The 22,020-nt window shown below is 31.0% G+C and overlaps 2 pseudogenes; one reads left to right on the top strand and one right to left on the bottom strand.

Moving 5' to 3' along the window:
* LOC105617910 overlaps window positions 1–1,674 on the bottom strand; it is a 3,382-nt pseudogene extending 1,708 nt beyond the window's left edge.
* Window positions 1,675–6,134: 4,460 nt separating this feature from the next.
* Window positions 6,135–6,412, top strand: LOC105617908 (annotated as a pseudogene).
* Window positions 6,413–22,020: the final 15,608 nt, after the last annotated feature.

The following is a 22,020-nucleotide window of genomic DNA, read 5'->3' as shown; positions in this document are numbered from 1 at the left end:
GTTTTAACGGTTTTAACGTTTAAACTTTAACGTTTAAACGTTAATTTAAGTATTACGTATACTATACTACTACTATATATATATATATATATATATATATATATATACACACACACATATATATATGTATGTATATATATATATTCTTCTGTATAAACCTTAAGTAATATTTTATTATATCATACATGTTATATTATAATACACGTCAAGTAATAATTATCATTTGACATTTAATACCTTGATATTTATTCTTTTATTATTTCTCTACATTCATTATCTTCTATAATAGATTTCAATTAATAATTTTTTTTTAAATAGATAATTTATAATGATTTTCGTTATTTTAATTACCTTTTGATTTTATTCACATAGTTTCTAATATACATATATGCATTTTATTATTTTTAATAATTTATCACTCTTTCTTTTATCTGAATATTATATAATATATAATATATAATATCTTTTATTTGAATATTAAACGATAATAGATTAGATAAAGAATAGTTTTAAAGAATTCAGATATTTCAGAATTTTCTTGAATTATCTTACTACTATGTCTACACATTACTGCGTTATATTTACTATTCCAATATTAGATTATAAATGGAGATGAATTATTTTATTGTATTCATTTAATGTATTAGCTGAACCTTTCTATAATATTCTATATCAATTATCACAGCCCAGGTTAACTATCCATTATTAAATAAATATATGCAATTTATATATATTTCCACACATACTATTCATTTTTGTCATTATTAGATTTATAAGATTAATTATTAGATTAATATTAGATTTATTTAATATAATAATTATTTCACTTTACAATTATTTTAATTTACTTAAAATAACTGTATCAATATCCTTCTTTCTTTTTAATAATTTTTCTTGATTAGTTTCATCTATTATTTCGACAAATTAAAAGTATGTGGCTACTTCGTCAATCTAACATTATTTTAACTTTCATGTTTCATGACTATTACGTTAACATCGAATCAACATTAAGTAAATTACCAAAGCTCCAATTATTATCAAAACGAGTTTCCGTAAGTTTCCGCTCGGTTTATGGACTTATTTTGTTATCTCTAACTAAATATAACAGTTGTAACCGTAATTTGAATTTGCCGGACATGTCGCTTGTCCGTCCGTGCTACCTCATTCTAGCTCAGCGTCCTTACCCAGAACGTCTTGTCTTTTGTAATTAATGGCCCTAGTCTTCGTTGACGAGGTAAATTTGGCTAGTCGTTTCCCAAATTCCTCCAACTTTTTACAGGAGTCAAATCGTGGAGAAAAGAATTAGAATTAAAAGGAGCGTCAGTCTCCCCCCAACCCGGCAAAAAACCCTACGCACCACCCAGGGCGAACCGAGCAAAACCGCGGCTGAGCTACACTCGGATGCCGAGGAAAGAGAAAGAAGAAAGAGGGAGGGAAAACAGAAAGGGAAGCTCAGATCAATAATTGTAGAGATTTGAAAAAGGAGAGGAGAAGTCTGCAAATCTTAACCTGAGGGTCTATAAGCATAGGAAAAATATCATTGAGATAACGAAGAAAAGTTTTCTTGATAAATTTAACAAGGGAGGCGAATCTGCCGCGAGATAAGGGGCAATAAAAAATTACATGGTTGGCATCCTGTCTAGGGTCACCGCACGTACAGGCCAGAGAATCCATGTTTTTCTTATGCAAGCTGAAGTTTAAGTTGTATGGTTGACACGATGTCAACGATGACACGAAGTCTGTTAGTCAAGACAATCTTCTGACGGTTGAGTGACTTTTTCTGGTACCACGTCCTATTAGAGGAGTTAGCGTAAAGCAAGGCGTAATGTTATCCTAGTAGTTTTTGAAGCATCTTCGAAGTATTTATTGAAGCGAGAGACTGACATTTTGTTAGCTTCCAGGATCAGATCAGAAGTAGGGAGTTTAAAGTTGTTCCTTCTCCCTTTTAAGGTGGCCTCCTTGACTGCCTTATTCGCTATTTCGTTGCCCGGAATATCACGATGAGCTGGGATCCAAACAAGAGTGATGTTGATGCCCCTGCTATAAGAGATAACGAGGTGACGTTTGATCTAGTGTATGATAATTAGAATTAATAAGTCTATTGGAGCCAATAGATTCCAGATGCTCTTAGAGTCAGAAAAAAATCACTGCTTTGGAGTAATCAGTGTCCTGAATTAAAATAAGCGATTGGAGGATCGCTCAGACCTTCGCTGTAAACACGACAGCCTCTGAGGTCAATCTGTATCGGAAACTGACTCCGAGTTCCGGAGAGTAAGTTGCCGCCCCTGCATAACCCTCTTCTATTTGAATTTGGTTGGTAATAACTCTAGGTTTTTATTCGAAAGGTACAAATAAATCATATTAAGTGAAGATTGGAGATTGGCAGATAGCTTCTCCGACTTGTCTCGAAGAAGACTAGATCACAACATGTCGTTCGCATATTGCAAAAAGTTAGTTCCAGGGTGTAGTTGAAGATTCCTCGCGAACACTAATGTTGAAAAGTAGCGGACTGAGCATTGAATATTGAGGAGTTCTCTTATGTATAGAGTAAGCCTCGCTGAGGTGACCCTTCTCAACAAAGTGTACACTTCTATGAGTGATAATGTTTTCTATGAATGTGTGAAGTTTTGCGGAAACTCCAATTTTCTGGGTCTCAGAGAGGATCCTGAAGCAATCTTCAGGAAGTACGTTGTCAAAAACGCCAGTTATGTCAAAGAAAGCTGCCGCGACAACTTCATTCTCTAGAAAACTTGTATGGATGTTGTTTGTGAGAGTAACCAAGCTGTCTGTTAGGTCTAAAGCCCATTTGTTCTTGTGGTAAGATCGTCTGCGATTCCATCAGCCATTGCAGCCTTAAATAGACAATCTTCTCAAAGATTTTGAGAGCACATGATGATGAAATCATCATGATAGAAGTGAAGAGGCGGAAACCAGAATTATTCGCCTTCGGAATGAAGATGATGAACAAAGTCCTCCAGGAAAGTAGTATAGTTCCCTTCTCTAAAAAGCGGTTAAATAAGTTCAGTAAAAGTTCTTTGTATTTAAAAATACAAAGCAGAAAGCATAGTATGAGTAGCAGAGTAGCAGTAGCTGATTTGATCTAGACTCAGAGAAGAATTTTTTCTAGATTGTGATAAAGCGAGGTTGAACTCATTGGTGGAAAAGGACGAATCCAGATCTTTGAAAACTGTTCCCTGAATGTCTTCTGCAATCATTGAAGACAAGCTTTTGTATTCGTAGGGCAGAAAGGAGGAGATTTTACCCTTAGTCTTTTCTAGAAGATTGTTCTGTCGTCATTGAAATCACACTGGAAGACTCTGATAGATCTTTTGAAGGCTTTAACTAAGCGCTATATGTCATTGGTAGGAATCTTACAGTCAAACGATTCCACGAATTTCTTTCATTGCCTCTTCTTAACCTTATATAAAGTCCTAGTGACGCTCTTGCTTTTTTGAATGAAAGGAAATTCTCGATAGATGGGCACTGCTGATATATTTTTGCGACACTTCTACAACTTAGAATGGCTCTGGAACATACTTCCGTCCATAAGGAGGATTCTTCCTGTTGCTGGGAGCCAGGACTGACCTGGAAAGTCGTTGCTTTTCAGGAAAGAGCAATGTCGTAAGACTTCATAAATAAAAAATATTCATATGCCTCAGTAGAATCCATAGGGACCTTGCTAAAAAATTCTTCGGAAGTAGATAGTAAATAATGATGTAATTTGTTAGCTTTGTCCGTGTCAATTAATTTGTATAGAAAGACATGTTGTAGACAAGAGAAGTTGCTAATAGTTATGTTGATAAGGAAGTGCCAAAAGTGTTCGATTCAATAGTGATTTCACATAGTAGCGCCAAATTGGCAGAAATAATCGTGATGTCAATTACAGATTTGTTTGATCCTAGCGGGGGAGTAGTGTAGGATTACCATCATTCATAATGCAGGCTCCGTTTACCTCTACCATATCTAGAAATGCTCTGCCGAGACGATCGGATTTGGAGCATCAAGAGATGTGCATTAAAGTTACTTGTTATGAGCGTATTCTTGTATTTATTAAGAGTTGTGAAAGTTTGTCGAACTATTCTTGAGGTATGTATTGGTTCGGATGACGATAGATGTTAATAATGTTAGTTACTCATCATTGAAATTGATTGCTATATCTTTTACTTCTACCGAAGAATGATGTAGATTCGAAAGGTCCAAATGACTGAATATGATGTTCTTTAACAAGATATAGATTCCTCTCTGGCCAGAACTCTCTGAGTCCTTTCTAATAATTTTAAAAGGCGAAAATCGAAAAGGTGTGGTTGGATAAAACAGGGTATTTTGCAAGCAAAAAACGTCAAACGTCGGCTGATAAGTATGTTATAATTGAGGAAGTTTGCCGCAGTAATTTCTTTGTAGGATTCTAATAAATGTGAATGCTTACTGCGAGTGAAGGTGATTACTATATCTTGCTTGCTAGGTCAGCACTACTAAGAGAGGAGGAATGTAGATTACTTACAGAGTCAGTACTAGATTCGGAGCAAAAACCAAGAGTGGATAGAATTTCGGAAATTTTTTGAAGTAGAGAAATAATGAGGGATATCATGCCAGTAATGGCAGGAATGTTAATCAGAGATTCACAATTCTTGAGAAAGCTTATAGTCTTCCGAATGATCATAGTTATATTTGAAGTCGATTTCTCTGTTGGTGATGGACGTGGAGGTCTTTTATCGCTTGTTCCTTTTAGTGAGTAATAATGTTTCGCATCGTAGCTAATGTCATTGGGTGCAAACAGAAGATCTAGGTGATCCTGAGAGTATCCTGATTTATTTATGAGTTGAATGATCCAAAGATGATGCAGGAAGAATTTTGTATTTCCTTGCAACAGACTCTATTTTATGAATGGTTTCCTTGAGAGGCGACCCGAAAGTTGATCGTGTCTCAGAGGCGGCGACGCTGCCTTCTTGGCATAGCTTATAGGAGGGTTAGAAGAGAACGGATCCTTTGAGTCGTCATGGTCAAGATGTTGGAAATGAATTATATGAAGCTAGTGATGTCATAGAGGGGCGGCTAGATGTAGTATAGGGAGAGCTGTGAGGAGTTTGGCATAGAAGAAGAAGAAACAGAAGCATGACTTTGGAGATAAGGAAAGTTTTTAAAATTAAGAAGCGTGTTGTGATAAGGCGGGGGGAGGGAGCTGTTGGAAGCAACTATTTTTCTAGCTTCCAAAAGAGGAATATTTTTCTGCGATCAGATCGAGGATAGTCTTATGCTTAATAATGATAGGGCATGTGTGCGAGGTTGCGAGATGATCCTCCTCGCAATTGATGCACTTGGCATGCGCCTGATCAGTTGAGCAAGAGTGATTTTCTAGTGAGTCCACAAAAGAGACATCTTGGTTTGGTGCTTTTACAGTCGCGACCGATATGGCCAATTCTATAACAAACGTAACAGATCCATCCTGGTTCACCCTTTTGGAATATATACATCGACCTTGTATAAAGCACTTAAATAAAACCACTTCCTTCGGGAGTGATTGTCCTACGAATTTTATACAGATTCGCGAAAGCGCGTAAGTGGCCTTGCCCTTGATTATCATGCGTCTGTTTAAGCGTTGTACATCAAGTATTTTGATCGTTGAGGTTAGATTTTCTCTGAGACAATCCAGCGAGATAGAATGATCAATGCCCTTGATAATTCCGATGCGGAGGACTTTAAGGATGGAATGAAAGAAGGCTGTTCAAAGGATTAAAGATCAAACGATTAGCCGCGTCTGCGTCTTAGCTTCTATTATGGCTTTACTTTGGCCGGCGCCAAGCCTCTTCATGAGAAGAATATCACTCTTGATAGACTCAAAAACTACACGAGAAAGTACAGAAAAATGCATCGGCGTAGACTTGTCCTAGTACATATATGACAAAGGAGGAAATGTCATTTTTTAGAGTATTTATATCGAGACATTTCTCGTTTTAGCGGGCGCCGACGCTGACTCTCATTTAAGTGAGATTCAGATGCATTGTTTAAAAAATTATTCTTAGAGTGAGATGGATTGATGGCCAAGACCTTTGATCTCAGCTCCTTGTTACTTCAGCACTATGCTTGCGACTAGATCATCAATGTCCAATATCAATGTCCATAGGGATAGCGAATTGATGGCTGTGTCGTCAACGATGACAGAGACTGGTAGAGAGGAGGCTACCACCGCCGTCATTACTACCGGCGGCTTCCGCCATCAAATTAATGAGCATATTCTTATCCGAAGAGGCGTCCGCCAAATGCCAGAATCGGAATTGGAAGATGATGAAGAAGAAGAAGGCAGAGAACTCGATTCCATTGAGGGGGAAGAATCATTACCGATATTATAGATCTAATGACGGCTTTTATTTTCCCCCCCCTCCCCCGCCCCGATGCTGAGGGCCGGTGTCTCTGACATGGGACCGAGAGTATGATTTACGGAAAGACACGATAGAGAAGAGCACAAAAATGAACACAGACTCGCGCCAGTCCAACTAGCAGGTCAAATTAGAGTGAAAAAGCGCTATATAAACGACTTACGTAAGAAAAGCCCCGTAAAATACCGCAGCGAACGAACCCACGTGTGCATCCAATGCGCCATCCCCCAGAATAATAATCATTTAAATAAACGGAACTAATCTACCGCTTTACAAGGTCAGAAAGAAACCTGAGAGGGACCATGGCGGCTTTTTTCGTATGATAGGCGAAAGTCACCATATGCTAGTGGCACCAACATTAATTTTATAAATTGATGTGAACTATGTATCATATTTTCGTCACTGTCCATAAAATCGTAGTGTCGATAAATGGATTTGGTGCTATATTCACTGTGAATAAAGATAATATTACTTTATAAAAAAATGTTTCTTTTACTCAGATAACATGTTTTTTATAGATTTTTGATGTTGAAAATGATAAATTTCACTAGCACGTCAGGTTTTCGAAATAACTGAGATTTAATGTGCAAAAATGCTCTTTTGTTATATCTAAAAATGTTCTTGTAAAAAAAGTTAATATTATCTCGAAATTGTAATCAGAAGTCATGAATTAATAGTTCCTCTACAAAATGTTCTTCTTATCTCAATATCTTTTTAGTCACGTTATGAAGGATTCAAGTACAGAATTTTTCTAAGATATTAAATTTTCCGCCTTTAACAATGAAATCATTATACTTATAATTTCTAGTTTGTGACTATCGATACACATAATGTAATTTATCGTTATAGATTCCGTTAAATATATACATATATGCGTGCGTGCGTGCGCGCGTGTGTGTGCGTGTGTGTGTGTGTGTGTGTGTGTGTGTGTGTGTGTGCGTGCGTGCGTGCGCGTGCGTGTGTATTTTATATACGTATAATACATCACACATATGTTCGCGCGTACATATTTGTAAAAAAAAAGATTATATAGTTTGTATATATTTCTCGAATCGCAAATTTGTATCTCAGAAAAATCTTGTATTTAAATTCTTCATTGCACGATTACAAAATATATAATATTGAGATTAAAAAAAATGCATTTTATAGAACATGAACAATACATTCATCATAACAACAAATTTTTAATAATTCAAGATAAAGTTAACTTTCTTTATAAAAGAATGTTAAATGTCATACAAAAAGTCATTTTTTTAACATTAAAATTATGTTGGAAATCTAAAATTTTTTGACTTACAGCATCGTTTTTAACATTCAAAAATTTAATCCGATGCGAAATAATTCTACTCTGTAAACAAGTGCAGTATTCATAGATAAACGAGATGTTAATTTCTAAAAGTTGCCGAATAAGCGAATAAAATCGACGCATAAAACAACTTTAAGATATTTTTCAGAATTCTTTATAAAATATCTGGAAGATGTTTCTCAAAAAAATTCTTAAAAATATCTTAAAGTTGTTTTATGTGCTGATTTTAGACACTTTGCTCATTGGTTAACTTAAAAAAAAATTGTAAAATTGCAATAAAGGACTTTTCGACTCAGTTTAGTTCGTTTTACTTGCCCACGAAAGATTATGCAGTCATTATTAGACACCCTGTATTGATGTTTATATAATTTTTCTGTTGTTACAACATAAAGTATTAATTAATATTGATATTCACTCAGAGAACATGCATGTTGCAAAATTTGTTTACGGTAAGTTATTCGAAATGGCATATACAACATAAAAGTCCTGATCGTTAGCTTACTTGGAAAACTTTGCAACTTCAAAAAAACTGATCAAAAATACGATTTCTTTAAAAATATCTCTAACAGTATTGATTTTATCGAAATAAAAGTCATTATAAAAAAACGCTAGCAAAATTATAAACAATTTTGTTTTTTTTTTTAATATCGTACGATCAATATTTTCCGTGATCAATATTTTCCGATAGAATATTTTTAAGAATGTCGTATTTTTGATCATTTTGAGAAAGAAACAATTTTTCATAGTTTTTTCGTAAATATCTTGGATTTGGCTATCTTTATGTACAAAATACCTCTTAAATTTAAGATCATTGAATTCTTTACAAAATCATTTTTTATTCATCCTTGTATGACCAATAGTTTCCGAGATACGATTTTAAGAATGTTTTCTTTTATTTTCGAATAAAATTTATTTTTTAACTATTTTTGATAAATATTTTGAATTTAGCTACTCCTACGTAAAAAGTACTTATTGTCAAATCGAAACATTTTTACTCTCCATTTACGTTAAAATATAAGTTTATTAATACGGATATATAATATAATCGAATTGAAAAAAATGATATTCGTATTTTTCTTAAAGTTTATATACGATGTTAGATGCGTATCAAAATATATTTTTGGAAAAACAGTTTTGAAGAAAATTGTCTTTTTTCAATATTTTTTTAAAAAACCTATTTGTCGTTACTTTTTTTTAATAAATATTTCAGTTTCTAAAGGATTTATGTAAAAAATATAAAGTATATCAAGTTAAGCTTATAAAATTTCCTACAAATGCTTTATTTCTTCTCTGTCCATCAATTTTTGTGATACAGTTATTTGAAGAAAGAATTTTTGCAACGATCTTTTTACTGAAAATTATAATCCATAACTTGTGAGAAAACAGTGTATTTGTAAAAATGATACAATAATACTACTTTCTGATCTCTTAATAGATAATATTCCCTCGAATTTTTAATATATTCGATTTCTTTCAGAGAACTACTGATCATCTCTTTTGTGTCACTGACTGTATATATAACGTATATTTACAGAAAAGAAGATCCAGATTTCTTTAATAAAATAATATTAAAATAAAAAGTTACGTTTTATTTTGGATAATATTCTAAGAATAATTTCAATTGTAAATTTCGTATAACTGTGACATGAATGATGGAACTATTTGAAAAATGGATTTGTATTCAGCATAAAACTATCATGGAAAATGAGTAATCTTGTTCTTTATTCGAAGAAAAGTCATTTTTTGTCAAACAATATTATTGTTTATTTATCTCATTATTCTGTGCATAAAAATATTAATTAGATACAATTATCAAATAGTGAATAAAAAGTGAGAAAAAAGTTTATGATATTATAGACATACAAATCTCTCAACGTCTTGAAATTCTCAGAATCAGTTTTGCCAAGAAACGAAGGTAGAAATGGACGGCAAAAAAGAATTTAGTTTATAATATCACAACACGTTTCGAAATGTCAACACTCTTTTTGTTTTTAGAAAAATTACGCTCTACAAACATTCGCGAACGATATACATAATCTCGCCTTCCGTATTTATTTAATATCGATAATCCAATACGCTTTAAACATAATATTTTAATAGACATTTAAATAAAACTCTACAATATTTTATATTTTATGTCAAAATGTGCTACAGTGAAAGTATATAATATCATTAAATGTTGATTTTTTGATCATTTGATATTATAATCGTATTATAATGGGCGGCGACTCCGTATGATTGGTATGGAGTACTAAATGATTCAATGGAATTCCATACACTGAATTTCATATCTGTATAATATTTGGTCGGGGAGAAATTTAGAAATTAGAAGTTATGATTTAGAAATTACAAACATACGAAAAATGCCACTGCATTGCTTGAAGGATGTAACTCAATTTTTATGTGAATCCCGAGATCAGAGATCTCTGTACCAAAATACATAAAATTTATTCGCGTTCTTACATCAACTTGTTCGAATGAAAGATCATTTTCTTATTTAAGACATTTAAAAAATTATCTTCGATCGAAAATGAAACAAAAATGTAAATCATATTGTGTCATGGTATCATGACATTTTACGGATCTTTTGTAAGTCTCAGCGAAAGATTTTAGTTAGCGCTCGGTAAAATTAATAATCATCTTATTCACTGCGAGATCCACGTCGGTTACTGCTCATTAAGTAATTGCTCGCGTCGTCAGATAAATGCTTATATTGTAGATTTTTTTAATTTCTCGTATTCTAACCTAGTAATGCGATATCGATATCCGAGCCGTCGTACGCACGCAATCATTTCGCTGCTTTTGTAATCTGTATGTTCTAAACATTTAAGTTGTATTAAATAGTCTTATGGCATATAAGTCAGAATCAATGAGTAATTTATTTGCAAACTTAACAATTTTTTGCCAATTGTCCTTCGCCGTTAGTCATCGCTGGCGTCAAGACACGCTCGGCGCCATATTGGGTACAGCAACCATAACATAGCCACAGCAATAGTACTAATTACGCTATCGTTTGAAAATCCTTTAAAATTAATGCACACTTCTAATATATTATATATGTAAAATATATTTAAAAAAAATTAATAAAATATATAATAATCTATATATATATATTAGATGTTCGTTAGGTATGGGAAAAAGTTCGTGGCGTTTTTTCTGTTAGATATAACGGGATAATAATAATATATTTTGTAATATATATTTTGTTTTTAATTTATGTGTCTGAATCATTCGTTCATGTATATAGTAGCTAAACACATATGTCGATTTGTGGCACATATCCATAATGATTATTGAGCAAACCGTTATGGCGGCATGGCGATAACTCGTACATTTGCACCTTCTAATTTTTTCGAAATATTTTCTTAACATCGGCAATAGATGTAAAAATTTTAAAATGACGTTTTTCGTCACAAAAATTGATTTAAAATATCCTAAAATAATAGTCACATTTTTTAATCTGAAAAATATAAATTTGCAAAGTCAAAAGTTTTGGTAACGTGACAATTACTCGGCCAACGATCTTATAAATAATAAATATTTTTCGTTAATTTTCGATTTTTCTTTAATCTTCATTAATTTTATATTAAAATTCATAGTGTTTCAATATTAAAAGTATTATTCATGATGAAAAAATTTCAACAATATTTCAGTCATTTTCATTTCTTATTTTAACAATTGCATTGTTAAATCCAACAATTTCAGATTTTTTTCTATCAGGACACTCTGTATATCTACAGAATTTCGTATTAATTAAATAATGTTTTCCTACTTAACTATGTGTATTTTATGCATAATGTTAATTATTTTTGTTGTTTCAAACATAAAGAATAAATAGAACACATCATACGCGTCATGTGTAAAACAAAATGCACCTATGCATTACCAGCATCTATGTGCCATTACTTACAAAGCGATATAATATTTAGAAATTCGAATTAATCTATTACAACAACTTCTGCAATCAAAATTATATTGACGGAAAAAAGAAGACATTTTCTCGTCGGCCATGGCACATATTATTTCGTTCCACATTACAAATCTACAAATTAAAACACGAACGATATGAAACAATACGTCATATTCGCCCGACATGCGTCGATTGGCACAATTATCAAATTGCCAGAATGCTGAGATTAATGTTAATTAAAATTCTGGTAATGTTGTGTATGTCTAAACACGATATACTAAATCCATCTGTAAAGTATTAAATAAATTTTTATGATACAAAATATTATAATATAACCCTTTAAATATAATAAAGTACCAAACGTTCTATAAGAGTATATAAAGTATAAATTATAAAATCTCAAATTTATCAATCAGAAATTTTGTTTGATTATTCAAAATACTTAACTATATACGTAATATCAATAATCAATAACAGCTATAATCAAGCCATTCATGCATTAGAGAGAAGAGAAAGATTATAGATTATATACCTGTATTAAAATTATCAAGAAGGACAAAGCTGACGTGTACAACTGAAAGAAATATGATTTCATTATACTAATTACTAATGAAAATATTTGATTTAAATTAAAAACTATTAATGTAGAAGAAAATCTTGAATATATAAAATATATAGAATATGTAAACAATGTGTAATTAACGCAGTAAAATGAGAAATAATTGAAACATTACGGTGTTATTTAGGCATTTACATATGTAATTTGTGAAAGATTGAATACGTGTTTGTTCTATTATTGTATACATTCTATGCATGCTTATACTTTATTTAATATAAGACATACCTGAAAAACGAAATTATATCCAAAGTGAAAAATTCCCGTGCCAAATTTTAACTCTCTTTGTTTTATTTGCAATATAAATTGTAAAATCTAATTGAAATAAATGATTTAATAAATGTTAAATATACATATATACTACCTAATTTATGACAGTTTGGACACTCGCATAAATTTTATTAAATGAATTTGTAAAAAATTAAGACGTTATTATATAATAAAATATCAATTATGTTACATTGTTAAATAAGAAGCAATTCCCAGTCCCATAAATTAAATAACATTTTGTTATTTTTAACTGCAATATGTGTCAAAATCAATCTATTTTTTTAATTTCAAAGTTAAGTACAGTGTACAGCTACTGTATGCACAGTAACTAATAAATTAAATTTAAGATAAAATTAATATATCTTCTTGAACTAAACATTATTTTACCTCGTTATTTTAGTTAAATTAAGGGCAAGTTGAGAAAAATTAGCAGTGATCTATAGAAATGATTAAAAATAACTCAAATCGGATATAATTTAACATTATAAATTTAACAGTGTGTTTCTTTAGATATTTTAAAGTATTTGTACATATATATTAACATTTTGAAGTATCTCTATTAAAATAAAGTGCAAAAAGTTTACAAATTGTTTTCAATTTTATATGCCAAAATGCACAGTGTTTATTTTTTAGAATATAGGTCGTAGATCGGTACAATCGATAAATTTCAAATATCCGCATATAAAATAAAAAATGATTTAAAAAACTTTTTCTAGTTTATCCTACCTATGGCGTTAGTGTGTGTGCATAAGTATCCTATCATATATAAGGATAGAATAACACAATTTAAAACTATTTTAAAATGTTCCAATTTTTATTATACATAATCAGTCAATGAAATTTATGCAAATATCCGAACTTTTATAAGCGCTAGTAAAATTACGTAGAGAATAATTAAAATTCTACAAAATACAATATAATTATGTACCTGTTTACATAAATCCTCATCGAGATTATAATTGGACAATTTGTGAAGAATCGCTACTGTCTCGTTTATCTGAAATTATTTTTATAAAATATGAAAATTCGTAGTGAAATTGAATGTTTTACATCCAATGAATAAGATTGTGTTATTTCGAAGAAAACTTTGACATGTATAATTTCTTTTTTGTAAAATTGTTATTTATGCTTATTTTATAATTATAAATAATTAGTAATGTTGTAATTGTACCTCAAAGTAAATAGTTTGACATATGTAATTTAATGTGAGAAACAAGATGCTTCGCACAATTAAGTGAAATGCTCGAATAAAATAAGATATTAAATTTAAGATATTAAATTTCATTGTCCATTCATCTACATTATGCTCAAGTATCGTATATATATCGATTAATAGGTATATAATGTTTAAAAAGTAGTATAGCCCTTGTAGTAACATTTGTATGTTAAGTACTTCGTTTAGTTTGTGTGATATAAGGCATAATTGTAGGTGGACGTGCCTGTAAATAAATTATAGTTGTAATTAATCAAATTATAAAAACACATACGACAAATATTAAGCAAAATTTATTTTTAGCATAGAATTCGATTTAAACTATATTTAGTTGCTATCGATTCAGAATGTTCACAATTATTTCACATAATAGGTGCGTTTGGCATTGCAAATCGGAAATATCCGTTTGCTCTTTTACCTCGAAAAATCGTTTAACAACTCACATCTTTTTGCTAGATGTCATCTCATCTGTTCGGTATTAACATTTCTAGAGCCAATCGAGCTCGATTCACTCTGGATTGAAAAACCGAGCTCGCAGAGTTAATGCAGATTTTCGCGCCTAAATTAAATTCATAACCCGTATATTCATGATATATCCAATTAATTCAATAATATATAACGTACATTCACCTCTTTTAATACTTCTATTTTACAAATAGTATATTTGAACTGTTATAATGTCTGAGTTTACAAACACTCAAATAAATGCTATCAAATAGAAATTGATGGAGTACATTATGTACAATATTTAACGAGGAAAATAAATTTTTAATTCTTTTCCTCTTTATGAATTTGAAGTTTTGAAAACAAAGAAATTACTAGTTAATTTTTAGATCAAAGCTTATGTTGCACATATAGAATGAAATAAAATCAAACTGCATTAATATATTAAAGACTCTAATGAATATAAATCAAGTGATATAACTTATAAATTGCTGAAATTTATTTTGCAAAAGGTAGTATTTTCTTTTAAAAAATATACCTTGCATATATCTACATTCATGCGTAACGATCTATTTTTAGATATAAGACTATTATCAGTTTCTAATAAAAGACGAAATTTTCAATTAATAGGGTATTTTTTATTTATTTATAAATTTCATTTTATAATCTAACTTCAAAGGACAGTTTATAACTTTGTAGCGTTCGGAATTAATTCTTGGCACTCGGATTGCTAGAAAATCGTGCTCAAGTTCGCCATTTGCTAGCTCGCATTTCAGATTTACATTGCCGAATGCACCTAAGAAGTTAATTATTTTTGTATGTACATTTTGTATAACACTAATCTACTCTTTTAACATAGAAACTTTGGATGTTTCACTTATTTTTAATGATACTAAAAATTTTTTAAATAAATTGGAACGATTTCGAGGAAGATGTATTTTAATTTTTTTCTAAATGAAAGTGCCATATTAGAATACGAATTTCATAGTATTAGATGTGAATTTCACTAAAGAAATGCAGGTTTTTTTAGATCTAATTATATATATATTTCTTTTTACATAATATGATTCCGAAAATTCTAAATATCACAAACGCAAAGCGAGAATTTCATAAGTATGAGGAAGGAAATACGCAGAATTTATGAGTATTGAATTTTCGCGCAATACGCGAAAATAATAAGTCTTAATGCGAAACGCATGAACTCATAAATGTTAATGACGCGAGAATTATAAGCATCGATACTGTGATGCGAAAATATTATAAATATCGATGCCGTGATGCAAGAATATTATAAGTACCGAAGAACGCTGCGCGTGAAAGTCCCGATAATGAGATGCACAAAAATTCTAAGTACCTTTATAATACAGCGAGAATAATATGAGTTCACGTGCTCCCAAATTCTCGACGGATTCTGGAGAATAAGAAGCGAAATCTTGCGAAGAATCGATTATATATAAAGGGGTAATGTTTCTCGGCAAAGGAGAATTTCATAATTATGTATCGATGTTGTGACGAGCATTATCCTGGAGTATCAATGATTAGAATTTGCCAGATTATTATTTATCAATTAATTAGTGGTAATATTTTTAGTAACTGATCGGGGAATACTATCCCGATAGCCTTTTCTATTTGGCGCGCTCGCATTTATTCTAACTACATTTGTAAGCGCTCTTTGATGATACTAGTTTTTACACACGTTTTGTCGCTTGATTCGAGACGCTCGCTGCATAAGATTCACGGCGTTCAAGCAGTGAGCGCATGAATACCGCAGTTTGGAGCCTGATGCTCATAATACGGATTATATTCGATGTATTCTTTGATTCACCATGCTTTCGCTCGTAACAGTCTCATCAGCTGATGAGTTTTGACAGCTGGATGTTACAGTAAAAAATCATATAATATCATTTAAAAAAACGAAAGTGACTATTATATCTTTTAAGTCTCAATCTCGAAAAAAATTACGTGATCAAAATACGCTCTCCTCAATGCGTTATATTTTTAAGAATATGTCTTTCAAACTTTTATTTTTTTGGAAATATTACGAAAGTTAAAATGAGGCACACTGCGAGGCGCATACATGTATGCGCGAGTATGTGTATACAAAATTAGTCTCTAAAAAAAAATTACATTATAATCCACATATGTTGCTTACGATCCTTAGCTTCTGTTATCCATTGACGCATTAAAATGGATCTGTTTTGTTTTCTATAATCTGCATTATTTTTAAACAGATCAGAATAGAGTACATGTAAAAGATTATTGACTTGATTAAATCTGGAGCTTGTGTATCTAAATTGAATAAAAGAGGTTTAGTTATGTCTTTCATTAAAATTAAGATCTGTGCATTGTATACGCATAATTTAATTGCATTAATACATAACCGAAATTAGTCTAAATTAGAACTTTAATTGTTAATTGGTTTTTATTTTATTTTATACAGGGTGTTTCGAGGAAGGGACAATATCTCGGAAAGTAATAATATCGATCATTTTAACCAAAAATGTTCTGTTCTATTTTGCCTTTGTGCCTGCTGCGCAAAATTGTTAGTAAAAAAGAAACACTACATACTTTTTTAAATTTAATTTATTGTTCTGATCTTTTTAAAGTTCATAATAAATTTTCAAAAATTTCATTATTATAATATCAATGCATTTGTCAATTCTTATGAAAACATGATGTGTCGCTTGTCTGAATACATCACGACGTTCTTTTATAAGGACAATAGCATCTTTTATTATATCTCGGCGAGCAATTCGTCTCGTGTATTTTTCTTTTGTACACTTCTCTCAGCAACTTGTTCATTTCAACAGCGGCGCCAAAAAAAGTAAGTGAACTAAAAGAAATGGCAATATTGCATGCCAAATTCATCCTATCTCAGAAATCGTTTGAAATAAGACACATGTTCATATGAACATTTTTGCTTACAATGATATTATCATTTCCCAAGATATTGACCCTTTCTCGAAATACCCTGTATATTTATCATAAATAACAAAATTTTATTATTTTTTCGTTTTGATTATCATATAGTGCATTCTTTATAATTTCAATGCTAATATTCTCAGTTATTTGGGTAAAAATTCAGATTAGGGAGCATTCCCGAATTGATATGTTATCAAGATCTTGACCTTGAATGACCTGCAACAGGTTTTAGCCATCGGTTGCCTTTCGTTATAAAGTTGTTAACACAAAAAATTCTGCTATATAAAACAAAAATTTTCTGCTTTAAAATAAGAAGAAAAAGACGTGGATTTGTTTGACAGGTACGTAACAGGGAATGCCTGGGGTTCGACTTTAGGAGTCCACGTTTCGTTCTTAGTTATTTTTATATTCATGACTGTTAAAATTTGATACGATTGTTATGCTGACGATGTTACGTCAGTGATCATAAATGTATCATAATATTTGTGAATTGTATTTTGACAATTGGCCGATATAACCTCAGTTTTAATCAGTGAAATCTCAGATAATCGAGTGATTGAAGACATTTCTCCATCCGGAGAAAGACGGCAAAAATTTTTCATTAAAATCTCTGAAATATTCCAAAACTTGATTGAAAGGAAATGGATCGAAGTCTTCAATATATCAGATAAGTTGTAGTTTTGAAAAAGTATAATTGTTTTTTACTTGTGTTTTACTTGTCAATAAGAAAATATATTTTGTGAGCTGTTTTCTTACATAGGTAATAATATAAATAAGCAAATAAGTAAATAAGATAGGATAGTCAACGATGTGTTTGTGGCGAGAAGTTTTAGAGACAAATACAGAAAGGTAATCCCAGATGTTTAATTATTTTACACTCATCATGTTAAGAATGACGTAGTCATTATCAATTAGTAGCATTAAAATCCTTTATGTTCTTTCTCTTTATATTGTTTCTCATTCAATCTCGGTGAAGATTGCAATTTCAGCATAATATGAGAAATAAGTTCTTATTACTCAACAGAAATTTATATCTTTGTTGAGCAATAAGATGAACTTACATCAACTTATGATTATTAATTGATGATTATTGAATTTTACGATTAAATTTTTTTAATTGTCTCCTAATCATCTAAATACGTAATTAAATATTACACATTACGGAAAAAATCTTATTTAGAATACATTCAGCTCTTAGAAGATTCGTAATTTAATTTAATTTTAATTTTGGCACTCATATATTATCGAGATTGCAATCTTCATTGAGAATGAGAATTGAATGAGAAACAACAATAAAAAGGATTTTAATGTTACTAACCATCATTCTTAATATGATGAGCTTGAAATATCTTATGATTAAACATCTAGAGATTGACTATTTTAAGATTTGTTCGCGTCGTATGCTCCAGCATGCTCCAATATGTGCTCCTGCTACAACTCCTATTTACTTCAACGAGCGCATTAAAGTGAGTAAATTCTATGGTAGGAACATTTTAAAGCATGTTAGAGCATGAGAACGAACCTTTATTCACTTATTTATATTATTATCTGTGTAAGAAAAACAGTTCACAAAGTACATTTTCTTATTGGCATATAAAAGCAATTATACTTTTTCAAAACTATAATTTATCTGATATATTGAAGTCTTCAATCCGCTTCCTTTCAATTAAGTTTTGAAATATTTCAGAGATTTCATTAAAAAAAACTTTTGCCGTTTTTCTCCAGATGGAGAAATAAAGAAATAAAAATATTGAAATGTTTTGGACCTAATCACTAGGTTAGGAAGATTTCACTGATTAAAACTGAGATTACATTGGCCGGCTGTCAAAACATAATCCACAAATATTATGATACATTTATGATACACTGATGTATCATCCGGTCGTATCAGATTTTAACAATCGTAAATGGAAAAATAACTAAGAACGAAACGTGGATTTTTAAAATCAAACCCCAAGCATTCCTGCCACGAACTGTATATAACGTCATAAATCGACGTCAGAACTACGTTATTTTTTTCGTGTTATTGACGGTAGCAAAGTCATCGTCCATGGCGTCATTAATTAGATATTCTTATGACGAATCTGCAGTTTCTGAAACGAAGTGAAAATTACAAAAACAAATTTGCTAGATGTTGAAGTTATAAATATTCTAGTAAATTTAATTGTTTTTGTAATTTCCATCTCATTTTAAGAATCATAATAAGCTTCTTGATGTCTAAACATTGTAAAATGACGTGAATTCTTATCACTTACACAATGTTATAAACTATATCATTATATACTATAATTTATCATTATTTTTGTGTTATTAACGAAATAAATGTGTGACGTTATTAATTGATCATTAATAATATAATGTTACTAGTACGTCGACAATTGGCCATTTATTTGATCATTAAATATGACATTGTAAAGACGTTATAAATAAATGATGTCATTATTACATCTTAAATAGATCACATGACGTCAATAATTAAAAACGCTTAACTATCAAAATAACGATTGATTGCTACCTTGGATGTATCAAAATTCGAAAAAATATTTAAATTTCAATACAATTTGGTATTGAGCTATTCTTTTTTGATCGCTGAATACGAATCAGAAGTACATATTTCAAAATGGCGAATCAGTATGACGACAGAATAAGTAAAAAGTCTCGGATCTTTGAAATATCTTGAAAACTAAGCATTTCCGAAAGAAATGTTTCCTACAAAAAGGTTTTAAATGATCTCTCTATTTACTGATCTAGTCAGTCTGACCTTAGATGGCGTCGCCAAGATCAGATCAAGGTCGAATTTTTTAAGTGGCACATCTTATTTTTGATTCCATAATCTAATAGCCGATGTTTAGCATTACACAACTGTCTGATGGCCAAAACCTCTTGAATGTTGTTCAAGATGTCCTGAATAGCAAGATTAAGATCATTGGAGATTGTACCTCTTATTTTTATTTTTACATATGAATTTTTAATAACTCGAGAAGTACTTACTCAATGAAAAATAACTTTATCATATTAATGTTTTTGAAAGTTCTCGACATCGGCTAGTAGCTGATTTGCAATCAAAAGTAGAGCCATTTAAAAAAATCAATGTGATCTTGACTCTTTTGGCGAAGCCATTTAAATCTATCTGATTAGATCAGAGAACAGATCATTTAAAACATTACAACTTTTTTAGAGAACATTTCTTTCGGAAATGCTTAGTTTTCAAGAAATTTCACCGACCCGGCATTTTTTACTCACTCAGTCGTCATATTGGATCCGCCATTTTGAAATGTATACTTTTGACCTCGGATTCGTGTTCAGCGACCAAAAAATAAGAGACCAAAATATATCAAATAGTACCAAATTGTATTGAAATTTAAATATTTTTTCGAATTTTGGAAACACATGTATCCAGAAATGCATAAATACTAATTTCAAAGTCGAAGAGAATTTCGACTTGAAGATATTAATCAATTTCGATGAAATTTTACCCAAATCATATTGAGAACTATATTTAACTTTTAGGGAATATTGCTAATGAATTTAAAAAATAATTTTTTTTTATTATATAGGATGGGGCATTTTAATCACCCTAGGCGAATATCTTAGAAATTAAGAGAGATACAAAAAAAAGTTGTAGGTTTTCTTGGGAGAAAGAAAATTGAAATAAAATAAATTTTTGCATAGGGGCACTATCAAGATCAGATCAAGGACAACATGAATTCTTTAAACAGAACCTCCCATTTTTTATTGCATATTCTTGTAGCACATCTCGAGAACTTTCCAAAACACTATAATAAAATATTTTTTCGTTAAGTACTTTTCGAGCTATAATTAAGGCTTGAAAATTACTGTACTGCCGGCATTATCCAAAAGCATTATCCAAAATGTCCGATCGACGGCTAAATTCTTTTGAATATTGTTCAGGGTCATATCCTGGATAACATTTATTAAAATCAAAGCCATTAAACCTGTTGTACCTGTTATTTTCATTTTTATACTAAAAATTCATTTCTACAAAAAAATAAGAAAATAAGAAGTACAATCTCCAATGGCTTTAATCGGCTTTAATCGGCTTGACAAATGTTATCCAAATCGTGATCCTAAACAATATTCAAGAGATCATTGGTCGGACATCTTGGATAATGTTAGTGCCGACGATACTGTAACTTTATATTATAACTTTCAACTTATAACCTGAAAAGTACTTCAGGAAAAAATATTTTGTTATAATGTTTTAGAAAGCTCTAGAGGTGTGCTACAAAAATGTGCAATAAAAAGTAGTGAGTTCCATTAAAAAAATTCATATTGACTTTGACCTGATATTGATAATGCTCCTTATACAAAATCCGTTATTTCCAAATTCTTTCCCCGCAAGAAAATCTATAACTTTCATATAAAACATTTTTCTTGTATCTCTCATAATTTCTGAGATATCCGCCTGGGGCGATTAAAATGCCCTCTCCTGTATCCAAATATATATATATATATTAGGTGTACAACTTTGCTTCCGCCGTTTTCTTATAGATGGCTTTAGCGGTAAGTGGTCGAAATAAATAGATCATAGATGTCATACAATAAACTTGGACATCTGTCAACATAACCCCATAGAAACATTAGTCGATTTGTGTTTGCATCATAAAGTTATTCTCGATTGAAAATGTCAGTTTACGAGCCAAATTCTCGTCATTTGCGGGAGGTTTCAATTTTTTGCTTCGATATGAAGAAATCTGCGGCTGAGGCTCATCGAATGCTCTCAAATATTTATGGTGAGGCCGCTATTAACGAAAGAACGTGTCGTGAGTGGTTTCAACGCTTCAAGAACGGTGATTTTGACAAGGTCATGCTTTGTATTTGGTGGGACCAGCTCGGCGTAGTGTATTATGAACTGTTAAAACCGACTGAAACAATCACAGGTGATCGGTATCGAACGCAATTGAGCTGAGCATTGAAAGACAAATGGCCGCAATACAACGAGAG

The sequence above is a fragment of the Atta cephalotes genome (assembly GCF_000143395.1).
Source record: "Atta cephalotes unplaced genomic scaffold scaffold00014, whole genome shotgun sequence".
Taxonomy (NCBI): Eukaryota; Metazoa; Arthropoda; class Insecta; order Hymenoptera; family Formicidae; genus Atta; species Atta cephalotes.
Note: the sequence above shows the minus strand (reverse complement) of the source record. Positions and strands in the feature narration are given on the sequence as shown.